General features: G+C 39.4%; 1 protein-coding gene and 1 pseudogene across 2 annotated transcripts in view; both read right to left on the bottom strand.

Moving 5' to 3' along the window:
* The window catches only part of LOC125961821 (AT-rich interactive domain-containing protein 1A-like), a 469,905-nt gene that overhangs the window by 66,585 nt on the left and 378,609 nt on the right, over positions 1-24,711 (bottom strand). The window contains exon 3 of one of the 2 annotated variants that reach the window (XR_007472861.1): positions 17,515-17,604. The exons of the other annotated variant lie outside the window; for it this stretch is intronic. The gene's annotated coding sequence lies outside the window, so the exon portion shown is untranslated. The remainder of the gene's footprint in view (positions 1-17,514; positions 17,605-24,711) is intronic. 2 annotated transcript variants of the gene reach the window in all.
* The window catches only part of LOC125961664 (ferritin light chain-like), a 438,815-nt pseudogene that overhangs the window by 87,010 nt on the left and 327,094 nt on the right, over positions 1-24,711 (bottom strand).

The raw sequence follows: 24,711 nt of genomic DNA, 5'->3' as shown, positions 1-24,711 counted from the left end.
AAAGCAGTGTACAAAGCAAAGAGCACTGGCCTCCATTATACTTGCATTTCACTTGAGATTCACTTTTCTAGACCGTGGAGAAAGCAGATGTTTCAACACTTTCCAGGTACTGGAATATTACAATCTGGCCATCTCCACCACTGCATGTTTGATCACACTAATCCCTGCAAATGGAATGCTGTTCCATCAAGGTCAGATTGACCAGTGCAAATACCTGATTTTATCGTACGGTGAGAACCAAATTAACTTACTGAAATTCTGCCCAGCTCAGGGTCTACCTTCTCTGTGAAACCTCCTGTGAGATCCCAAGTTACAAACAACTCTATCTTCTTCAGAAGACATTGTATACTATATAAATAGTAATTTACATATAAATATATGTATATGTGTGTGTATTTCTTTGTTACATTAAGTTACAGCTCCTGTGGTTTCTCTTCTTAATTAAACTGGACCCCCTTATCATCACAGTGGCCATGTACATCATTGTATCCTCCAAAAAATCCAGATAATAATATCATGGATTCAGTATATAGTTGTTTAATAGAAAACAATTAACTAACCACTGCAGAATACTAGTGTCTCTCAAGGTGTGTTCAGTGGATCATAAATCCTATGAGACAGTCCATGAAGGAAAAGATTTCAAATAAATTTGGGATCTGTTGTCCACTACATCTCCTTATCAGAGACTCATAATTCACAAGACTCGTGAAAAGCTCTGTAGCAAAGAAACTGTTGACTTAGTTTGACCCGGTATTTCTCTTACAAGAGTATCAGTTCTGGAGGTCAAGGACATTTTCCACCTCTAATACAACATCTCTACTGCCTAGTAGAGTGCCTGGCACTTAGTAGACACCTAATAAATATTTGAATAAGTTTCAACATACATTCCCCTTTTAAGCTATAGAAGAAAAACATAGTATATAGTATATTTTGATTTACTTGGGGAGAATAATATGAATAGATAAATTTACACAAATCATTTTAAAGTATATATATTTGATAATACTTTTTTCCACAAATCTACACAACTGCACATTTAGTGGTGATAGTAAACGAACTACATTTGCTTCGGAAAACTTGCTAAGAAGGATGGCTACTAAAATCTACAACTTGAACCCAAAACAATTGATTTAGTTCATTGGTCCCCACTCCTTAGCAGTTTTAATATAGAAGAAAATAGACGCATATATTTCTTTTCTGCCATAATATGACATCACATAAGGAATGCTATGTTATTAGCTAGAAATAAGATTTGCTTTTGTTATTTTAGTGCATGTGATCACATAAGAATAATTCTAGATTTTCCCCCTCCTGTGACTCTCACAGCATCCCCATCTAAAACAGACTTTGGAGATTTAGATCAAATGTCATATCAATTGTCCTAGACTGCTTACTATGTGCTTTCACTATAGATTTTAATGTCAATAGAGAAAGGAGAAGGAAAAGTCAGAGGGAAATGAAACAGGTGTATGCAACACCCCTCTCTACTACCGACATTTCTCAGAATTCTGGGGCAAGTTGCATCTATAAGGGGAAAGTTTTTCACCATGGAACTCACGGTGGTTGAACTTCTCATGAAGAATTTTTTTTTCACTACTGAAGAAAACTATGTTTGATTTTACCATAACTGAAAAGTTCTCCTGTTTCTACTTCTGAGGTTTGCCCTCAAGACTACTGTTTACCTAATGGAAGTGACTCCTATGCATGGAGGAAAAAGTGCACCATTTGAAGGAAAAGCTAAAGGAGTGATATTCAGGTAGCTCCTCATTCCACCAATGAAAACATACACATAGATTTTCCACTTTACACCTCATTTTCCACCTTATTTTCAAGATTTTGAAATGAACATGTAGGGTCTGATGAGTTTGTCAATAGTCTATAATTATTAGTGTTATTAAAATAGAATACAAATGATAAGCCATATGTAAAAATGCTGTGCGAATAAACTGCTATACCCCAAATAATACAAATGAGTGAATGGCAGTAAATACTAAGAGGGATTAACAACATAAAGGATATTAAAAACACACATAAAGGATATTAATAAAATGATGACTGTATTTCATATTTATGTGTCTTTTTCTCTCTCACTGTTTTTTTTTTTGCGGTACGCGGGCCTCTCACTGTTGTGGCCTCTCCCGTTGCGGAGCACAGGCTCCGGACGCGCAGGCTCAGCGGCCATGGCTCACGGGCCCAGCCACTCCGTGGCATGTGGGATCTTCCCGGACCGGGGCACGAACCCCCGTCCCCTGCATCGGCAGGCAGACACTCAACCACTGCGCCACCAGGGAAGCCCTTCTCTCTCACTCTTACTCCACTCCTAAATAACTAAGAGAATATGCTCACAAATGGTAAGCATGTTTTGGATGTTCGATGTGTGTTTGTGGGAAAGAACAAAAAAAAACTGCCTCAATTAGGTCAAATATCATACAAGAGATGAATGAGATTAGAGTTGGGACTGGGATTTGTGTTAGTTACTCAATAGCTAACCAATCACAGATATGACAGTGTAGTGTAATATGCAAATATACTTTTAAACAACTTCTCTTAAGTTATCTACTGTCTGTAAAGACAATCACACTCAACTGCTCTGCACTTAACCCCAGAGCTTCTGAGTTAGAATCTCTTAGAAATAGGTACACGTTTCATTGCTTTGGCAACATTTACATGGCTCTGCATCAGGCAATACAACTGCTAAGACCACACTCTGGGAATTCAGGAAAGGCTAGTGTCCAGTTCTGATCGTTCTACCACCCAACTGTGATCTAGGGTAAATTCCTGATTAAAAAAAAAAGACAAAAAACCCTGAAGATGCTGAAACAGTATTTCCTACTTCACAGGGTCGTCATGGGGATAAAAGGTCATTAGGATAAAGTGCCTCTCACCCAGGAAACACTGATAAATGCTACTGATGCTACCATCATCATCATGACCGATCAAGGACATATTGCCACATGGAAATTCAACATTGCCTGGGCCATTCACAACTTTCCTTTAAAGGACTCATATTCTATGTGGGGTCTTAACACCTTCAAATAACAGAAAATACAAGTCTTTACGCCTTTTTTTCTGTAGCTAATTTTGGCATCTTTCAACTCTGTCCACTTAAGTGTCGGTTTAGCATATTCTTGTCACACAAAGAAGCTACTTCCCAAAGAGAGGAACAATGTGTCAAGTGACAAAGACATTGAGTGAAGTCTTTCACATCCTAGATTGTCCAGTGTACAGCTCAGCTGGTCTCTGGGTTGGAAGCCCTGGGTCTACTTTGCTTGTCTGGTCCTTAGCACGTGGTCTGTGAAACAGAGGCAGCTGCGGGTAGAATTATAACACAAGCAGAACTGGCTTCAATTCTTCCTTCTTAGGTCTTTTTCTTCTTGTTCAGCTGTTCAAGGAACTTGCCTGCCCTCTGTCCCTGCCAGGACGATGTTACGTCTGCCTGGATAAGTAGGTCACCATTGTATATCAGGAAAGGTCTTATTTGTAATCATCAGGAACCAGATATGGCTAATTTGAGCAGAAAAGGAAACTTTTGGAAGTTTATGGTTAGGTCTCAGTAACTAGAAGCAGACTAAACAACCGAAAGCCAAGCCTATGCTATTGCAATTATAGGATCAGGCCAAAGTGATGTTATAAGTCCTAGCTGGCCTTGCTACCAAGCAGGAACAGGAAACAGGAGGTTGACCCAACACTGCTGGCCTTGCTTCTTTACATCATTTATTTGTAATTCAAAATCCAAGAGAGGGGATTCCCTGGTGGCGCAGTGGTTGAGTGTCTGCCTGCCGATGCAGGGGACACGGGTTCGTGCCCCAGTCCAGGAAGATCCCACATGCCGCGGAGCGGCTAGGCCCATGAGCCATGGCCGCTGAGCCTGCACGTCCGGAGCCTGTGCTCCGCAATGGGAGAGGCCGCAACAGTGAGGCCCGTGTACCGCAAAAAAAAAAAAAAAAAAAACCAAGAGGGGGTGCAGTTGGCCAACCCGAGGTCGCCCGACTGTTTTCCATCTGTAAGGGAGACTGAGCATGTGAGTAAACAGTGTATCTGACATGTTCAGCTTGTATAACAAGAGGAAGGCTCTGTTTCTCACCAAGACCCACAAAGTGGAAAATTCCCCAAAGAGAAAGGAATTTCAGATCAGATGCTTGGAAAGTTAAAAACAACAACAACAAACAAATGCAGATGTGGAATTAAAGACATGGAATAATTAAGAACCTATATGTGGAGTGATTCAGACCTGAGTTCACATCTGGAGCAAGCTACTCAATCTTGCTGAGCTTCAATTTTCTCTAAAGGAAACAGCATGGAAGATGATGTCCACATGTAACTTGTGGTACAAATGAAGGAGGGTAGTACAGGATATGATGCCTGGCACATCCTATGCATTTGCTAAAACTACTAGTAGTACTATTATTATTGTTACTTATTATACAATTTATTGTAGAAATTAACAGGGAGAGTATTAATAAATGTTAATACAGTGCTAAGTGTCACATTTATGATCTCAACTAATTATTTGTTGATTCAACAAACATTCCACATATCAGAAAATAACCTGTTAGTATATATATATATATTTTTTTTACAGAAGAAAAGAAACCCTGAGGCTTAGAAAGTGTAAACAATGTACCAAAAGTCACTCATTTAAGAGGTAATGGAATATTATTCAGCCTTAAAAAAATGAAGGAGATCCTTTCATTTGTGACAATATAGATGAAACAGGAGTGCATTATGCTAATGAAATAAGCCAGACAAGATAAATACAAATGATATCATTTATATATGGAATCTAAAAAGAAAAAAAGCCACACTCATAGAAACAGAGAGTAGAAAACTGGTTGCCAGGGGCTGGGGTGTGGGTGGGGAAAAGAGGGGAAGACTGGTAAAAGGGTACAAACTTTCAGCTGCAGGATGAATAAGGTCTGAGGATCTACTGTATAACATAGTTACTACAGTCAATAACACTGTATTGTATAACTAACATTTTCTGAGAGAATAGAACTTAAGTGTTCTTACCAAAAAAAGAAAAAAAGGAAAAAGGTGTCATGAGCTGTTAGATGTATTAATTAACGTGATGGGAAGGATCCTTTTGCAACGCATATGTATATCAAATCATCATGATATACTCTTTGACTATCTTACAATTTTGTCAATTATACCTCGATAAAACAGGGAAAAAAGAGGTAATAAAGATGAGATTCCAATCCAGGATTATCTAGCTCAAAAAACTACACTCTTAACCATTAAAATATAGTATCCATCCATATGTTGTAACTGTAAAATGCTTAACACAAAGGAAACGTTAAATAAATGGTATTTATTCTAACTCTAATGCTTACTAGATATGTTATGTGGTATGTTTTACTTCTAACTACAAGGGTATAAGGTGCAAATTCTTGCTACAGAACATAAAAGCCCCTGTGGTACCCTGTAGGATAAACACAGTACCTGTAAATCTCTCATCTCTCAACCCAGAGTCTCCTCAAGTTGGAGGTCTTTACCCCCTTTATAATGTGGGAATAATGCCTTTCCCACATTTGCACTGGGCATGAAAATCCATACTTTCAGGTGTATACTGAACCTCCACTTAGCTCCTCGTCACCTTGGAATCACCAGACCAAAGATCATTTATTCCATTAATATAAATGATGTAGGGATAGAAGTACAGAATATACAGAGAGTGTTGGAGGAATCCAAACAACAAGTCCTCCACTCTCAAAACAAATTTTAGAGTTCCAAAAGTAAAGAGCAATGTTTGGAAATAAAACTAAAAATGAAACATCTACAATTAGCCAAGTATTTATTATGGGCCAGGCTACTTACTAGGCACTTGATAAACATTACAGCTCATCTTCCTGCAGTCCTTCAAAGCATATAATATTGTTTCTATTTCATACAGAAGAAAATTGTATCTAAGCAGGTTAGTGATTAGCCCAAGACCACAGGGCTAGGCTGTAAGAAAAGAAGGCCAAGTTTCAGTGGTCAAAATGGTGATGGATGTTATAACTAGAAGATTATGGTTAATCAAATAAAAATATTCAAAACGGTCCTAATGTATTATTGGGATTTCTTTAGAATAACTTGGGTGCCTTAGTGAATACAGTAGTGGTAGGCACTATAGTCTCTTTAATTTGCTAATCATACAAATCTACTTTAGTATTCTTGGTGACAAGGAGCTAACTACTGATAAGACAGCTTCTTCAATTTGGGGGCTACTCCAGGGTGAAATGCCAGAACGTCTTACTGCCTGCAATGTTACCTAGTTCTACCAGGGGGAATAAAGCAGAACAAGTAGCCACTGTTCTTGACAAATGGATACAGTTTCAGTTTTTCAAAATGTGAGTGTCAGATTCATTCACTATATCACATAGATCTGTCAAATGGCTTTGCCCATTTACTAATGGATGGCACACTGCAGACACACGTTGGGTCAAAGGACTCAATGTCACCTCATTGATACTGTCATCAATATAATTTGTATTGGCATTTTGTCTCACCCTGACTTTAAGGACTATGTGGGGAGATCCAAGTCTCCAGACCATGGACTGATCACCTCTGCTTGACACAGTATTCTCTGCTCATTTCCAGAGGGGACCAAGGATGAGCTCTTGTACTTCTGAGTCTATTCACCCTACCTGGCAACAAATACTAGCTGGGCTGATTGGATCAAGCAGGAGCCCCAGAGTTTAAATTTCCAGCTGCATTGGAGGAAACAGAGGCTATGCCCCAATCCCATAACCCCTCACTTCTTACTGCTAGCCTATCCTAGGCTGTTCTTGCTGATAGGAGTATTTCATGCTAAAAATTAATTTTGCTTACCTGATGGCAGTCACACAACCTCAAATGCCATTTTTATAAACAAGGCAACCACCAATGGAGTGTGATTTAGGGTTTTTTCTTCTGTAGACCCTGCCTACCCTATAAAATCTCCCATTACTGCATCATGGAGACTATAATCCCTTTCCGAGGGAACAGATTCTTTCCAACCATAGGATGAAATAAGAACCTACATTTCCATACTGCCCAAAAGGAAATACATTGATTACAAAATGCAGGAGAATGACTGATTTTCCACATTTGTTGTGTTCATTAAAGGGTTTTTGAATAGACTTGACAGTATTAAAGAAGTTCAACACACACAAAATAAAAATTAATAAATGAAGAGAAAAAAATTGCATTTACAACAAACAACAAAATAAACACATTGATATATAAAAGGTTGTTATACATCGATGAAAAATGGATGTCATAAAGTCACAAACTAAAAAGTATTAACAGCCAATAAAGATATGAAAATATGTTCAACCTTGCTATTATTAATCAAAGAAATACAAATAATATAATTCAGGTGTCATATTTTACTGAGCTAGAATGACAAAGTTTTAAAAAACTTGATAATACTGGTATTGACATTGATAATACTGGTACTGATGAGTGTGTGTAAGAAACCACATTGGATGTTAAATTCTTGGTAGAAATAAGAAGCACGGTAACCTTTCTGGAAGAAAATATGTCAGTATGTACCAGAACTGACAACCAGCCATTCAAGTTCTAGAAGTCCATTCTAAGGAAATAAACAAATGCTCAAAGACATATGAACAAGGATGCTTGTCTCATTGTTTAGCAAAGCAAAACAGGAATGATCTAAATGTTGAACAGTAGGGACTGGTTAAATAAATAATAGAATGCTGTTCAACCATTAAAAATGATGCTGCAGATTTTTATTAGGTGATGAGTAATCATACTTATATTACTAAATAAAAATGTTATAGAACTCTTTTGTAGTTTGATATAATAATTAAAGGTATTTTATACTTGCATTGTATTTATATGCACCCCGTCACAAAAAAGTTTCAAAAGATACCCTCAAAAATGTTACAGAGATGATTTATCAGAAATGGGATTTTGAGTTATTTTTCCTTTTTTCTTTAAATCCTTTCAATTTTGGAGTTTCTGCAATGAGCCTGTATTATTTTTACAATTAAAAATATTTAAATTTACAACAAAAGGATCTAAATTCCTCCAGTTTTCCATTTATTTTCTACCCTGGCTCAGGGTATTTGTGTAAAAAAAAAAAATCAGCTTATTTTCTCTTTTGTATCAATGTAAATTTACTTTTCATAAGTTAACTATTTTAGTCTGGCAAAAGTTTCACACAGGAAAATTGTTAAGGTCTGAGTATTCTATTACCTTTAAAAGCACTGGAAACTTTGAAATTATTTCTTTCAGAATTTTCATGTAATACTGAAAGGCGGGGGGGAGGTAGCAAAATGAAGGGAAATAGATAGTAGTAGCCAACTTCAATTAAGAAAAAGCAACAAGAGGCAGTTTGTACTCTTTTGATACGGCAGAAGCTCCATGTGTCAACTCATGCTAAAAAATGTATATATACACACACATATATATGTTTGTGTGTATTATATGTATATGTGACACACACACATAATTAATCCAGTCTTAAGCTAATCACTCATTGTGGCAGAAACAACGAGCTGTTGACTACACTTTAATTAGCTCCTCCAGCCTGCAGAGGCATCACTAGGATCAAGATAGGAACAACATTCTCCATCTCCGCTTGCATCTGGGTATGGTTCTATCCCAAAGAATGTGACCAGAGGTGACCTGAAGAGTTTATGTCTGAAGGATAACGAGTTGATAATTGTAGCTTGCAGCTTCCTCTCTCCTTTCCTTTATAGGACAAACGTAGAGCCACTTGATGAAGGTGGTGGGTCCCTGAATAACTGAGCAGAAAACTGACCCTCAGACCACCAAAGTCCATACTACACTCCTGAGTGAGTGAGAAATGAACTGTCCATGTGTTGCTCCACTGAGGTTTAAGGTTTATTATTTAGTGTTTAACTAACGCATTTTTTCTTTAAACCTCAGTTGCCTTCTCTGTAAAATAAAGTCTTTGAAAAGGATCCACTGTAAGTTTTTTCCATTGCTTATGTTTTTATCTTAGTTTTTAATTCTCAGAAACATTGCACGCATTTTACCTTTTAAGTTAGTAAGTCTACTTTTTTTCCCACAAAGACGGGTTCTTCAAGTTATGGAGAAGTCATAGCAGACTGTTGCTTCAGTTTAAGATACGCATTCACATATGAGATGAGAAGGGTGAGGACCCAGAGAAACGCCTTTGACAGAGGGGAGTGAGAGCATACTGAAGAATGTTTAGCAATAAAGAATTCAGATGGGAGAAACGGATGGGTTACATCTAACAGATTTGCTCAAAGGAATTCTGGAAAGGCAAATATGTGAAAATGGATAGCAAAGACATGAAATGCCTTTTGGTCCCTAAATGGATTTCATTTCAAAGACGTGCATATTGCAAATACATGTACCATAACACTTCTCTGTCCACTTCTAGAATTTTCTAAAGCCTGACAGAACATCTGCAGAGAGAGGATGTCATTCCAAGATAATCGACTGCAAGTGACTAAATTAAGATAAAAATGTCCTTAACCTTGAACAGTTTTTAAAGAGATTTTAGAAGAAAGGAGCCCTCCAGGGGGTTGTATAACTATATAATTGTACCCTTTCTAAAAGGCTATTTACAGATACATAATGTTTCCCCTCCATTCTTTAAAGTAAAATATAGGATAAAAAAAATAGTTTGGGATAATATTTGTTTGGGACAGCAGGCACTGCTAATCAGTACCACTCTCTCCTTATTCCTTACTATCAGAGCCCTGGTTTAGGAGACCCCATTATCCTTAAGGCTAAGGTGGCCAGTTTAAAATCCGAGCTGATGAGATCTAAGTGCAAGTCTGCTGACCACCTGTGGTAAAAAAATTTGCTCTCTGAGTTAGACACTGCCTGGTTTTTCGTACTTAATTTCTTTTTTTTTTCATTTTCTTTCTTCCTGCCCAAATTGTTGGAACACTATTGGAGATTGTGGGGTCACTTTGAAGCTATGTGGATGTGCTAGAGATGTGGAAGCTGGAAGAGCGAAGCAACCCAGTCCCCTGGTGATGCCCTTCAGCAGCTGGACTAACGCTAGAGGGACTATCTCCAAACTTCCTGCTACCCGTGGAAAGTAAGGTAAATCACTCATTCACTTTCTGTTACCTACTAACTGATCCAGAACTCTAACCCCAGGGTTCTAGAACCCTTCTCAGTATCCCATAGTCATACTCATGTTCCAGACTCCTGATCATCAGACTTGCTTATAGCAGATGTATGGGGAGGGCAGGCTCTTCTGGAAGCCCTCATACTTCCTCCCCTACCCCCACCACACACAAATAATGATCTTTATGTCCACTCATCCTATCTACACTCAGAGGCCAGGGCCCCCAGGAAGGCTTCACTGACAACCCTTTACTCCTCTCTACAAGCAGAAAGGGTAGAGGTGTGGGCTCTGGAATCAGACTTCCTAGACTTGAATTCTTAATCTGTTACTTACCAGTTTAGGATGTGGGCAAAGTAGTTACCTTCTCTGGACACCCCTGTAAAAGAGCAACACTAAGTAGCACCTACGTACCTTACTGAAAGGATTAAATGAGCAAATGCAGGTAAGGTTCTTATAATTTTTTCTTGGGTCAATCAATTGTAGCTGCTATTGTTACCTTTGGCTAATTTAGGGCAGAGTCCCTTTGCCCTCCTTTGGTTCTCTGGGCCCGTCTCATTCACAACACACACAACCGCATACTGCATTCACAACACACACAACCGCATACTGCAGAGTTTTGAAAGGTGGTTCTCAAAATGTGGTCCCTGGGCCAGCAATATCAGCCACACCTGGGAACTGGTTAGAACTCTGGCACTGGAGCCCAGCAATCTGTGTTTTAACAATATTCTCAGGCAAATCTGATGCACACTAAAGGTTGACGACAACTGAGAACATCTGTCTCACACTCTCCTGGAGGCATTCACCAAAAATAGAGTTACAGGACCTTACACCTTACCAGTTGGAGAAGGGGTCTAGTAATTGCCCTGGTTATCATGCTTGTCATGATTTTTCAGCACATAAATGTTTGAGAATCACTGCCATTTTGAATGTGTGTTTCACTTGTCTGTTTTTCCAGTGGACTTTACTTCCTTGCAAGGAAGGTTTGTGAAGATTTGTTGCTGTTGTTTGCATTATTAGTTTTATTATGCTAATTCTAGAATCTCTGGTGCGTAGTGCAATCTCAGGCAGGAAGTAGTGGCTCATTAAAACAGGTATCCCAAAAGTCTTAGTAGAACTTCAAGATTAATTCCTTCAAGAAGAGGTAAAATTGTCATTAGATGCAGATGATATGATACTATATAGAGAAAACCCTAAAGACTCTACATGAAAACTACTACAACTGATAAACGAATTCAGCAAGGTAGCAGAATACAAGATTAACATACAGAAATTGGTTGCATTTCTTTATACCAACAATGAAATATCGGAAAGGGAATGTAAAAAAACAATGCCTTTTAAAATCACAACCCCAAAAATAAAATACTTAGGAATAAACCTCACCAAGAAGGCAAAAGACTTATACATTGAGAACTGTAAGACATTAATAAAGGAAAGTGAAGATGATTCAAAGAAATGGAAAGACATCTCATGTTCTTGGGCTGGAGGAATTAATATTGTTAAAATGCTCATACTACCCAAAGCAATCTACAGATTTAATGCGATCCCTATCAAATTACCCATGACATTTTTCACGCAATTAGAACAAATAATCCTAAAATTCATACAGAACCATAAAAGACCCAGAATTGCCAAAGCAATCCTGAAGAAAAAGAACAACGTTGGAGGCATAGCCACCCCAGACTCAGACAGTACTCCAAAGTCACAGTAATCAAAACAGCGTGGTATTGGCACAAAAACAGACATATGGATCAATGGAACAGAATACAGAGCCCAGAAATAAACCCACACACCTCAGTTAATCTTTGACAATTACTCTTTGACAAAGGAGGCAAGAATATATAATGGGAAAGAGACAGTCTCTTCCGCAAGTGGTGTTGGTAAAGTTGGACAGCCTTATATAAACCAGTGAAGTTAGAACACATCCTTTCACCATACACGAAAATAAACTCAAAATGTCTTAAAGACTTAAACATAAGACATGACACCATAAAACTTCGAGAAGAGAACACAGGCAAAATATTCTCTGACATAAATCATACCAATGTTTTCTTAGGTCAGTCTCCCAAGGCAATAGAAATAAAAATGAAAATAAACAAAGGGGACCGAATCAAACTTACAAGCTTTTGCACAGCAAAGGAAACCATAAACAAAATGAAAAGACAACCTACAGAATGGGAGAAAATATTTGCAAATGATGCGACCAGCAAGGGCTTAATTTCCAAAACATACAAACAGCTCATACAACTTGATGACAATAAAAGCAAACAACCCAATCAAAAAAATAGGCAGAAGACTTAAAGAGACATTTCTCCAAAGAAGAAATACAGATGGCCAATAGGCACATGAAAAGATGCTCAACACTGCCAATTATTAAAGAAATGCAAATCAAAACTACCATGAGGTACCACCTCACACCAGTCAGAATGGCCATCATTAAAAAGTCTACAAATAACATATGCTGGAGAGGGTGTGGAGAAAAGGGAACCCTCCTACAACACTGTTGGTGGGAATGTAAGTTGGTGCAGCCACTGTGGAAAACAGTATGGAGGTTCCTCAGAAAACTAAAAATAGACCTACCATATGATCCAGCAATCCCACTCCTGGGCGTATATCCAGACCAAACTATAATTCAAAAAGACACATTCACCCTGATCTTCACAGCAGCAATATTCACAACAGCCAAGACATGGAAACAACCTAAATGTCCATCAACAGATGAATGGATAAAGACGATGTGGTACATATATACAATGAAATACTACCCAGCCATTAAAAAAAAGAATGAAATAATGCCATTTGCAGCAGCAACATGGATGCAACTAGAGATTATCATACTAAGCAAAGTAAGTCAGAAAGAGAAAGACAGGTACCATGATACCACTTATATGTGGGATCTAAAATATGACACAAATGAACCTATCTGTGAAACAGAAACAGAATCAGAGACATAGAGAATAGACTGGTGGCTGCCAAGGGGGAAGCAGGTGGGAGAGGGATGAACTGGGAGTTTGGGATTAGCAGATGCAAACTGGTATATATAGATTGGCTAAACAACAACGTCCTACTATATAGCACAGGGAACTATATTCAATATCCTGTGATAAACCATAATGGAAAAGAATATGAAAAAGAATGTATATACATATGTATAACAGAGTCACTTTGCTGTACAGCAGTAATTAACACAACGCTGTAAACCAAGTATACTTCAATAAAAAATAAGTTAATTAAATTTTTAAAAAGATTAATTCCTTCAGAAGAACAAGTACTACACATTCACAAAAAAAGCACCCTTTGAAAGTTTAAATTTTTGAATTTCTTTGCCACTTCCTTAGTTTTGATCATCTTGGACAATATATTTTCAATACGGACTTTTAAAAAGAATTGTGTTTCAGTGTTTGCTATCCTTAGAGAGACAGAAACAGATAAACACAACTAAATACTTGTTTTTCAAAAGTCTCAAAAGTATAAGGGAAATGAAAGTAATTATATCTTCAAATGATTTTGGGGTCTGTTTCTAATTTCATACTTCTGATGCGATTCAAGATTAAAACTGTATTAAGACATTTGAGACATGCCGCATTGGTATTAAATGAATTTAATTTTGTGTAAAGTGGCAGAAATATTTTCTTCAGCAAACATACCTGCAGATATAAAATCACAACCATAAATCTACAAAAAAGCAAGCTATTGAATGAAATCTGATTGGTTATTTCCCTGCAGTATGGATCTGCTAATAATTTAATTTACTACTTGCTAACAGAAGCCAAAATTTAAATATACATATATATATATGTGTGTGTATATATCTATCTCTTCAATTTTAAATCATTCATATATATGAACAAGTATACATACACATATATAACAATTGTTCATATATATAAACAATTTAAATTAAAGAAAGTACATCTGGTGGCCTATCTTTTCCCCCCATTTCTAAAGAACACCATATTCTATTCTTGGCAGTGGAACGTCAATTCACCTTAAGGGTTGTTCAATGAGCATATCTGAGAAACCACTGGTTTAGCCAATGATGTACTTATTGAGGGAGGCCCTAGTGCCACTGTCAAGAGCTTATCCACAGGAGAGATAAGAAGGTACTTGTTTGGTTTGTGAAAAGAAGGAGTAGTGAGGAATGGCAGGTAGCTGCAGGCTGATGACACGTGATGTCCGTATATATGTAGAACCAACACACCCATAATTGCACCCATTTTTCATACCCAAATCCAAAGCCTTTATATCATTAATCCCAGGCAAAAACGGTAAGATTCATGTGTGTTACTATCCCACGGCTTCAAGATGCCTCTAAACTCATATGAGTATGTCTTAGTTCTATCAGTGGAGGACAAACCAGGCTTCTATCACCAAGCCCCATTCCATAACAGGCAAACCAGTCCAAGACTTCTCTGAGTGCTGCAGGAGAGTCTATGGAAGGGGCGCTCACTCCACTGTGATGCCTAAAATGCCTTTGCACAGAGCAAACATTCAATACATGCTGAGTGAATGAATGAGTGAACTGGTGTCATAAAACAGGCTTATTTCAGGGAAATTCCATTCAACAGGCTGGCATTCCTTCCTACCCATCTTAACTGTTAAGCTTGCCATCAGACAAAAATTTAATTATAAAATGTTAGAGCTGAGGAAATTTTAGAAACTATCTACTCTCCAGAGGTATACAACTTTAATTCAGTGGTAAAAATCACTAGGAGTGATTTAGGAGTCTATCAGACCTGAGTCCAAATTCCACATCTACCATAATTTGGTGAGCAAATAACTACTTCTGAGGCTCTGTTCCATGTATGCATTATGGGATATCATAATAATACATACATTAATTGTATGACTATCAGGGGATGAAATGACACAACCCATTTGCCATGGTCAGCTAAGTAATTTGCACCAAGTAAGCACTCAAGGCATTAGCCAATATTAATAGCGGAGAGATGAAAACAAAACTCTGGGACTGATGCCTACCCTAGTGGCCCCAGTGGTCATAATGACTGTCTTCCATTCAGCCTGCTCTCTTCTCACTAAGGAAGAGAAGATGAACAAATTAGGAATAACAATTTGAAAATGGTTTTATACTCCCTGAATGAATGGAATTATAATAAAATGATTCATGAGTTCTGCAGAAATATGATGAGACTTTAGATCTTTATGTTAGTTCTCTACAAAACCAATTGATGGCCCTAAGATGTACCTTCCCACCCAGCCCCATCCTTACCAGGATCAAACATCATTGTAAATGGAAAAGTCAATAACACATAATCAACAAGCTAAGTTACAAGCCAGTGAAGTCTCGGAGCTTTGATAGAGAAAATTCAGATTTATCATTATATGTAAAAATAAGATGATATGAAGAACTCAATCTAAAAAATATTATCTGGAGATCTATAATCTCTACAATAGTGCTATAAAAAGTAAAGAGCTAGAAATCTATTTAGATGGTTTTCCTTATAAGAAAGCACTTTCTGTATAACTTTTAATGTACTTACTATTGATGAGAACAATTCAAAAAATTCAAATAAATATCTGCAGATGTCGTACAAGAAGAAAAGAACAGAGTTAGATGTGACAGGGGATAACTGGACTTCAGGATGAGTAAGACCCTATACTTGACCTCAATAAATTAACATGAAATACAGTGGATGAGTCATGTACAGAATGTCAGAATTCTAAAAGGCCAAGCTAAGTACCAAAAGGAACATGTGGGGACTCTTAAGAAGGAAATAAAATATTGGTTAGTTGATTACGAAAAGGCAGAAGGGAGTAGGTTCCCTTTGGCTGCTCTTTGAAGAGATCACTTCCTTTCCCACCTAGTCCTGAGGCTAGGGTGGCATGGGCAATAGAGGAATGTGGGGACTGAGAATCATTTCTCCTCCCACCAGAGTGGCTAGAAGCAGATTTTCTTACCAGGATGTAGTAGTATGCTAATATTTAAGGGTTCTTGAGGTCAGAGAGAAGGGTTTGAATACTCCAGCTCCATCTCTTGCTGTGGGTCAAGTTTCTTACCTTTCCAACACCTCAGTGTCTTTATCTGAAAATTGGGGATGATGATAATGTCTCCCAGCTGAGTGTGAGAACTACATGATATAGTGCATACGCAGGGCTAAATTTGGTGCCTGGCAAACAGAAAGTGCTCAGTACGGCAGGCGAGTGTAGTGACAATAAAGGCAAAGATGACGGGGGTAGTGCCGGTGTTGCTTCTGCCCCCAGAACAGGCTCTGACTGGGAGAGAGTTAAAGCACCTTTGGGTTCATGGGGGTTTATATATAAGCAACGGTTGATCAATGTGAGCTGGTTGTCCAAATGATTATGTGCAATCTAAGAAAAAAATGGGCCTCGGATCTGCTCAGCTACTTAATAATATTAGCAGCGGTAGTAGTCAAAGAAGCTAAATTTTATTACGTCTTTATATGCCAAACAACGTGCTGAACGTTTTAAAAGGATTTACTCACTTATTACAAGGAGGCTATACGCTAGGTCCTGATAACGTTATTCGTCTCTTTCAGATGTTGACTGAGCCTCAGAGGGGTTACAAAAGCACCTAAGATCCCGTTGTCAGTACATGACGGAAATGAGTTCAAATCCAGCCTGCCTGACTTGTTCTTAATCACTAAGGTATGAGATTATGCATGTTGCCCTTTGCCTGATTCTCCTTCTGAGGCCTGAATATTTCACTTAGCTGAGTGCAGAAGAGAGAAAATTCTCTCTCCTTGACCCAACTTGGCATCAATATCCAACTCCCCTTCTCAAAATGGGTTGCTTCAACGAGCAGCAATGAATGCCGGGTTGTGGACCAGTCACCTTGATGACTAAGAGTCAGACACTAGGGAAAGAAAATGCTCTGTGACAAACCTACCCTTGTACAGAAACAAGACAGAAATGGGGGGACAAGCCAGAAGATAATGGAATAAGGCATAGGAAAAATAGCAACTGGCATCGTGACAGTAATAATAATAGTAGTAGTAGTAGTAGTAGTAATAATAATAGACTTTATTGTGCTCTAGGCATTGTATTAAGTGCTTGGTGTAAGTGACTTCATTTTAACATTGAAAACAAGTCTACGGGGATGAAATATTATTAACATCATTTTATAGGCAGGAGTATTGAGGTTAGGTAATCAGGTAAATTGCCCAAGCTCATATGGTTAGCAAGTGGAAAACAGAGATTTGAACCAGCACCTACACTCCTAACCATTATGCTATAACCATTATGCTGAAGATATAAGAATTCCAATGGTTTTTCCCCATAACCCACTCCTGCACTCCAGACTTAAATAGTCCAAGATCAAGAGAGAGCAAGCTTGGAGTTGCCACTCTTCAGTGAGTGTCAATCATTTCAAAACAGTGTGTTTGCTAACAAGATGCAGTTCCTGTGATAATCTTCTCAACCAGCTATCAAGAAACAGGAAGCAAAGATTCAAGTAACAGTAGATTCCTACTTACGAGGAAGGTGGGACAGCACAGTTGACACTGGGCTTAACTGTTCTGAAAACGTGGTCCCAGTAGGCATACACGCTGGTACATTTTCCCCACCTACCAAATACAAAAGAAGTATTTCATTTCCATGTTGCTCTTCAAAGTTCCACCTCATTCGTGCCTGTCATTCATCCTCTGGCCTCTTCCTGTCTCCATTTCTGTACAGAAAGGTGCTGAGTCTCTGCTCTCGGATACGAAAAGGGTGTGTTAGGAGAGGGAGCCATGGTACCTCGATGTCTTTTTTTTTTCATCTTAATTCTATTATGCCAACTCCACTGAACTTAATTAGAGTGAATACAGAATTACACAATTACCCTCTGTTCTAGTCTTCAGATGTTATATTTTGATAAAATTTACGACATGCTGCTCTCCCCTTGAACACCAGATGAACACTAGAAATGGATGTGTGTTGACATAAAATCTGTTATAAGTACAATTCAAGTATAGCTTACATAATGATAGTGTTAACATAAAATTATAGATGTGTAGAGACAACGTGGTCATGCATTTTTTAGTATAAGTACATGCTTAGACCAATATCTGTTAGCGGAATGAAGATGGAAGAGAATTTTGGTTAAGCCACAAAGGCTGTTTAAGGACTTGCAGATAGCTAAGGGGAACTCAAAGACCAGTAAGATAATATTTCCCCTGCCATGTTTGCAATTGCGAAGTGAAGGGGAGATGTGAAAGTAAGTACCCCTATGGAAATTACAACACAAGTACATTTTTTTCCTTGAATACCTGGGTAAATGCTTAAATTCTAATGTATATCAGTGATGCAAATTTTCAACTGAGTTTGATAAATCATAAAATAATAATTATACATATATGTATATAAAACTGCATGGAACTAGGCAGTTCAGAATTACTTCTAATTAAAGAGGTACCCTATGACAACTTACTTAAACCTTACAAAATATGGTTCTAAGTACCCTATCAGAGTGAAAAGCAGGAGACTGAAAGGTTTATTGTAAATGTTTGTAGTCATGTTATCTTAACTAAAACTACTGTGTCACAAATACTATTAAAATAATTGTGACATTTTATTCACTTTTACCGCAAACAACAAAACAAACTATAGGTATTTTTTCATTTCAGGTAATTATTTTAGCTAACAGTTATTAAATGTTTTGAGAAGACAGAGTGCTAATTGCATTACTTCATTTTATCTTTAAAATAGCGCTTCCATGTAATTATTCTTAATATCTCCATTGTATTAAAGTGTATCTCTAGTTTAGACCTTTCTTCAGAACTGCAGACTTGTGTATCCAACTGTGTACTCAGCATCTCTACTTGGACGTCACGAAAACATCTCAAATCTTATACCTCCAAAACTGGTCTTTAATCCCCCAAACATGCTCTACCCCAAACTTTTTCCATCTTAGGTGACAGTAACCACACCTTTCCAGTTCCCCAGGCCCTACATCTCGAATTCACCCTTGACCCCCTCTTCCTTTCCATTCTTGCATTCAATCTACCACGAAATGCTGTCACAACCTTCCCAATGTGCCACTTCTGAGAATTACCAGCCACTAGCAGCCTGGTGCAGGCCAACAACATAGACCTTGAGGATCCTGTAGTCGCCTCCTGAGATTCTCCCTGACTCCACTCTCTCCCCACATCCTCAAGACCACAGATAGAGTTATGCTTTTCAAACAAGAGACAGTTCATGCCACACCTCGGCTAAAATCCTGTCCCTGGCTGCCTACATTTAGAGTAAAAGACACAATGCATGTGATGGCCTCCCAGGACTTACCCAATCCATCCCATCACATATCCGACCTCCAGCCCTCCTGCTGTCTCTTCCTCCCCACTGACTAAGTCAGCCAGGGTGGCCTCCTTGATATTCCTCCAAGCTGCCCGGCATATTTCTGCCTTAGAGTGTTGAGACTGGTTATTCTTGCTCCTAGGGAGTGGTCTCCCCATCATACATTCTGACAACTCCCTCACTTCAAGTCTTTGCTCAAATGTCAACTTATAAAATCCACCCTGACTACCCTATTTAAAAACAGAACCTACCTGTACACTCCTCCAGCACTCCCAACCCAAGCCTCTTCAGTGAGCTTCACATCCTTTTCCTTATCCCGTAGCACCCATCAACTTGTGACAAAGCATAGAATTTATTTATAACATCCGTTTCCACACGAGAGTGTAAGGAGGGAGAGAGCATGCAAGAAGGAGCACGCAGGCAAAGGCTCTTGTCTAATTTATTCATTGATACATCCAAGCATAGAGAACAGGAAGATGCTTGATAAATAGTCCTGAAAAAGATACAGATGAGGAAACTAGTAGTAAAGCTCAGAAAGTTTAAGTAACTTCCTCAAGGTTTTAGAGCTAGAAGAGGGTCACAGTAGAATTCACACTTGGGGATGTCTAACTTCAAATCTCTTAGCCTCTCTGCTATCTTTTTTTTTTTTTTTTTCTTTGCGGTACTCGGGCCTCTCACTGTTGCGGCCTCTTCCGTTGCGGAGCACAGGCTCCGGAGGCGCAGGCTCAGCAGCCATGGCTCACGGGCCCAGCCGCTCCGCGGCATGTGGGATCTTCCCGGACCGGGGCACGAACCCGTGTCCCCTGCATCGGCCGGTGGACTCTCAACCACTGCGCCACCGGGGAAGCCCCTCTCTGCTATCTTAAGTCCATGCAATTCAGGATTTGTTTTAATCAGTGCCATGGAAATTCTCACTCCACTGAATAAGATCACTAAAGTGTTCTCTGTCTAGATTTATATATATTTTTTGCATTTAAACAAAGGAAACAGAAGAGGGGAATTCATCATGGGTTATTGCGGTAGTTTTACAGCAATTTTAGCAATAATGACATTTAAGTAATAGTGATATTTAATGATAGCATAATAATAATAAAATAATAGCTCTTAAATGTATTGAAGACGAATCGCATGCTAAACTCGGTGCTAAAATATTTCCATGTATATTTTGTGCAAAATCCTTATGAATATTCTATCAGATGAGCTTGATGTGTAACTCCACCAGGCATACTTCTCTTATTCTGCTTTCAAAGATAAGGAAATTGATGAGAAGTGTGGTAACCGTTTGATCAAGATGAGACTGGTAATAAGTTGTGAGTATGAATTTATATTCAGGTCTAACTCCAGAATTTGATTCTCAATCCATACATGAAAATTCTGATAATTCCTTTGATAAGGGTATGTTCTCTCCTGGAAAACACCCCCATTATGTCTGCCTGTGCTCATACCTTCAGAACACAGTCAAGTTTAAAACATGATAAAAATGTTTAAATAGTGTGCTTTAATAAATGGAAATATCTTCATCTAAACAATAACACAAAAAGGCAGGCTGAGCCCTTTGAAGTGGCTTCGTTGCTCTCTTCCATCCAGAACAAGAGAAGGAATCAACAGCTGCAGAGTAAAGAAAGCATGAAACCCAGAGATGGAGGATTCTGTAAATGACCAATTACAAGACTATTAAGCCGCACTTTCATAGCAAGAGGCAAAATATTCCATTAAACTGAAAATTCTTCTACCCCTCACTCCAAGGCCCACACAAACATTAATGTTGCATTTATTAGGATGTATTTCCTGTGCTCTATCAACTTGACTTTCAGCAACTGTATTAATACAGTCCTTTCGCTTTGCACATATATCTGAATGATGAATTCCATTACTGGAGTTTTGTAGAAAGAGTGGAGTGAATGAAGTAAAGTTTGGGAAGAGCCATCATAATCCATAATGATGGGCACTGAATCAGGACAAGAAGAAACCTCTCTTCTCACTTATTTGAATGAAAATTCGACTATATATTTATTGCCTCTGTACAGGGCCATGTGTTGAATAATGGAAAACAAGCATCTTTCATTTGGAGGTAGGATTTGTGGGCTCAAGTTTCGATGGGCCTGCAGAATTAATCTTGTTTTAGAAATGAAATAAAATGTAATTTCTTACTGTAAGTAGATGTGGTTAAACAACTGGCAACTTTGATGTCTTTAAATCACTGCAGTTTCAGGTTAGGCAAATCTATAATTATTTCAAGCACTTCTTTATTGGTGCAACAATTGAGCAGTGTACATAGTGGTCAACAACCTGGGCATTGCCAGACGACTCTAAGTTTGAATCTAGACTTTGCCACTCACCAGCTATGTGACTTTCAGCTATGAGAATCACTTTCTTCAGCTTTACAGTGTGGATTATTATATGCCCTTTGCAGAACTACTGTAAGAACTAAATGTATATGGGCACAGTGGCTCATAGTAAGGGCTCAAATTAGTACTGTGGTCACTACTAGTAGTACTGAAAGGAAATTACAACTTCTATTCTCATAAAGTGGGATATGTGTCCCTTTATCATTGTAATTTCATATCATTTTACTTTTGACCTTATAATTTAATAGCTTGATCCAAGAAACATTTAGCAGTAAATATAATTGAAAGAAGGTTACTTGTCAAGCATGAAATACTGTAGTATCAAGTGTGCTGGCACAATACTCTTCTCAGATAATTAACCTGTAAAAATATGTTATTGTCTTCTTTTTAATTAAGCACATTGAACATATATATTTACTGTGCCAATTGGCGAAAGGTCCATTAATTAATCAGTCTAACTATATGTTGCATAAATGTCTTCTAAACATAATCGTATATGTATTTTATTTGTTGGGAAAATGTGTTTGAGATTGTTCTTTTCTGCCTATTTAAAGTAAAAGAGGATGAGAAGTAGAGTTAGGCTTAATGTACTTTGTACTCCATTATGCCATGAAAATGCTTCTGTGCCCTGGAGACAACAACAAAAGATTTGCTTTAATGACAAGAATCAAGTATGTTCTAAAGCTTCCAGGTAGGAGGCGTATAGGTTGCAGTTTATGTCAGAAGTCTTTGCTCTCTCTCTCAACTGCATCTAGATGGGAAAGATGTGGTCACAAATGCTTCAAGGTGATACAGTAAATGTTGGAAAAAGGGGGGTAGGAGGCAGAGTTTTGAATATCTCAAACCTGAGCTAGAAGGATTTTATTTAAAGAAAATAGCGGATATGATTTTTCACTTAAGGAATGCCAGTCAGCAAACCTGACATTAATGTAGGAAATTAGCTCTTTTAGCTATGATGCTTTCAAATGCACATGGCTCAAAACAAATTCAAAATAGTCAAAGGAAATTTAAAAACAAAAACCAAACAACAACAACAACCTCAACAAACAAGTACTAGAAATTCAGGGATGCAGCCATATTCAGACACAGTTGGATCTGGACGTTCCAGAGTATCAGCAGGGTTCCAGCTCTCTCTCCATCCCTCAGCCCTGCTTACCTCTGCAAGACTTTATTTTACAGAAAGTCTCTCCTTGTGCTGGATGGTTACTGGGAGTCCCAGAGTCATATCTCCCCAGCTTAGAAATTCCAGAGAGAAAAGACAATTCTTCCATTTTGCTCTGAGACAAAAGTCCTGGGGAGCAGTCTGATAGACTTAGCCGAGGTCAGATGCCTACCCATGAGCCAATCACCTGCTTTACTGGAGTTCAGTCCCTGGGCGACTCATCCCCGGGGCCCCTCAGGAGGCAGGATGGCATTATCTGGCAGTTCTCCAAGAAAACCCTGCTGTTTTTTTGGTAACACGAAAGGGGAGAGGACATGGATAATGAAACCTGTATCTGCTTCTGTAAAATCCACTGAATCTTACTCCCTGCCCTGTGTCGATGACCATGCAGTAAGCTGACCCAGGAGGTCATTTTCCCCACAACAGTCTTTATATATATGACTAAGGAACACACTGGTAAAAGAATATGGGAGAAAGTCTGAGTATGACAAGTCAGCTAGACTGATATTAACTAAAAAAGCTGTGTGAAAATATCCTTAAAAGTTGCCCCCAACTCACTCAAAGTCCAAAGTTGGAGCTGGAAATACAATGTCATGGAGTTTGGATAAGAACAGGTTTTCTCCAAGCTGAACTATGACACAGAGATTAGCGACTTCTAGAAACTATACTTTTCCAAAGAAAAAACATCACGTGAGAAAAATGAGGCCTAGAAAAATTAAATGACTTAAGGTAACATAGCTAATTAATGGCAGGACTGAGACTATATACTTTGTGTAACTGGCTATGGTTTTTTTGTTTGTTTTGTTATCACTTCAAAACGAGACAAACTTAAAGAAAGGAAACACAACCAAAACTCAGTGGTTGGAAAAGAGATGGATGTGAACGCCCACTTGTTTCTTACATATAAAGTTACCCCTCGCAGTGTTTTGGAGGCGAAAACGCTGGCTCCTCCCAACGTTGGTTACATACACAAAAATTCCAAAGACAAGACAAGTGCTTTGCAAACAAAGTAACTAGAACCAGCTCAGGCTTCCCCGCGCCGGGTCCTACGTTCCACGGTCAGAACCACCAACTGTATCCCCCCGGGGAACAAGGTGATTCAGAAAAGCTGGCGTCTTCAGAGAAGGGAGAAAACTTAGCCGGGAAGAGAGGAGAAAACTTGTTCAGCTTCTTGCTGGGGTCTGAAACGATCCCAACAGAGTCCTTAAACCCCTCAGGTTTCCCCAATCAAGCACCCTCGCCTCCAACCTGGGCCACCCCAGATCTGACTATCAGACGACAGAAGTCTGCGTACGCACGAAGAACTGACCACCCCACGAGAGGGACCTACGCGCGGCCGCGCCCACTCACCCGCCGCTCCCCGGGAGACGGGAGACCAGCCCGGGGTCCAAGTCCTGGGCGTGGCTGACTGACCCCTCTCCGGGCCCAGCTCCAGCTCACCTCAGTTCGGCCCGCCTGGGCTCCGCCATCTTGACCACGAAGGGGGCCTCGCGCCGGAGGCCCCTGAGCGGGCGCCCTGAGCGGAGCCGGAGCGCCGGGGAGCCCCAGGTCGGCGCCTTACGTCCCCTGCGCGCTCGCGCAGCGTCCACTCACGACGAGAGTCCCGCACGCAGCCCCCGACCCAGGCTTCCGTGGACCCGGGGCCCGAGCAGCCCGCACCGCGGCTCAGGCGGCGCCGAGGGCGGCCCGGGCGGAAGAGCGGGCGCGGGGCACGCGCTCGGTAACCTGGCAACGCGGAGCAACCCGGCGTCTCTGGCGAACCCCAGCCTTCCACCGCGAGGAAGCACGGAGCCCCGCACCCGCCGCCCAGCCCTCGCCGCCGCTCGGTCGCTCCGCCCGCCGCTGCCCGCTGGCTATCGTCTTTTAAATCCATGATACAACGTCTA

This window comes from Orcinus orca, chromosome 17 (assembly GCF_937001465.1).
Source record: "Orcinus orca chromosome 17, mOrcOrc1.1, whole genome shotgun sequence".
NCBI classification, from domain to species: domain Eukaryota; kingdom Metazoa; phylum Chordata; class Mammalia; order Artiodactyla; family Delphinidae; genus Orcinus; species Orcinus orca.
Note: the sequence above shows the minus strand (reverse complement) of the source record. Positions and strands in the feature narration are given on the sequence as shown.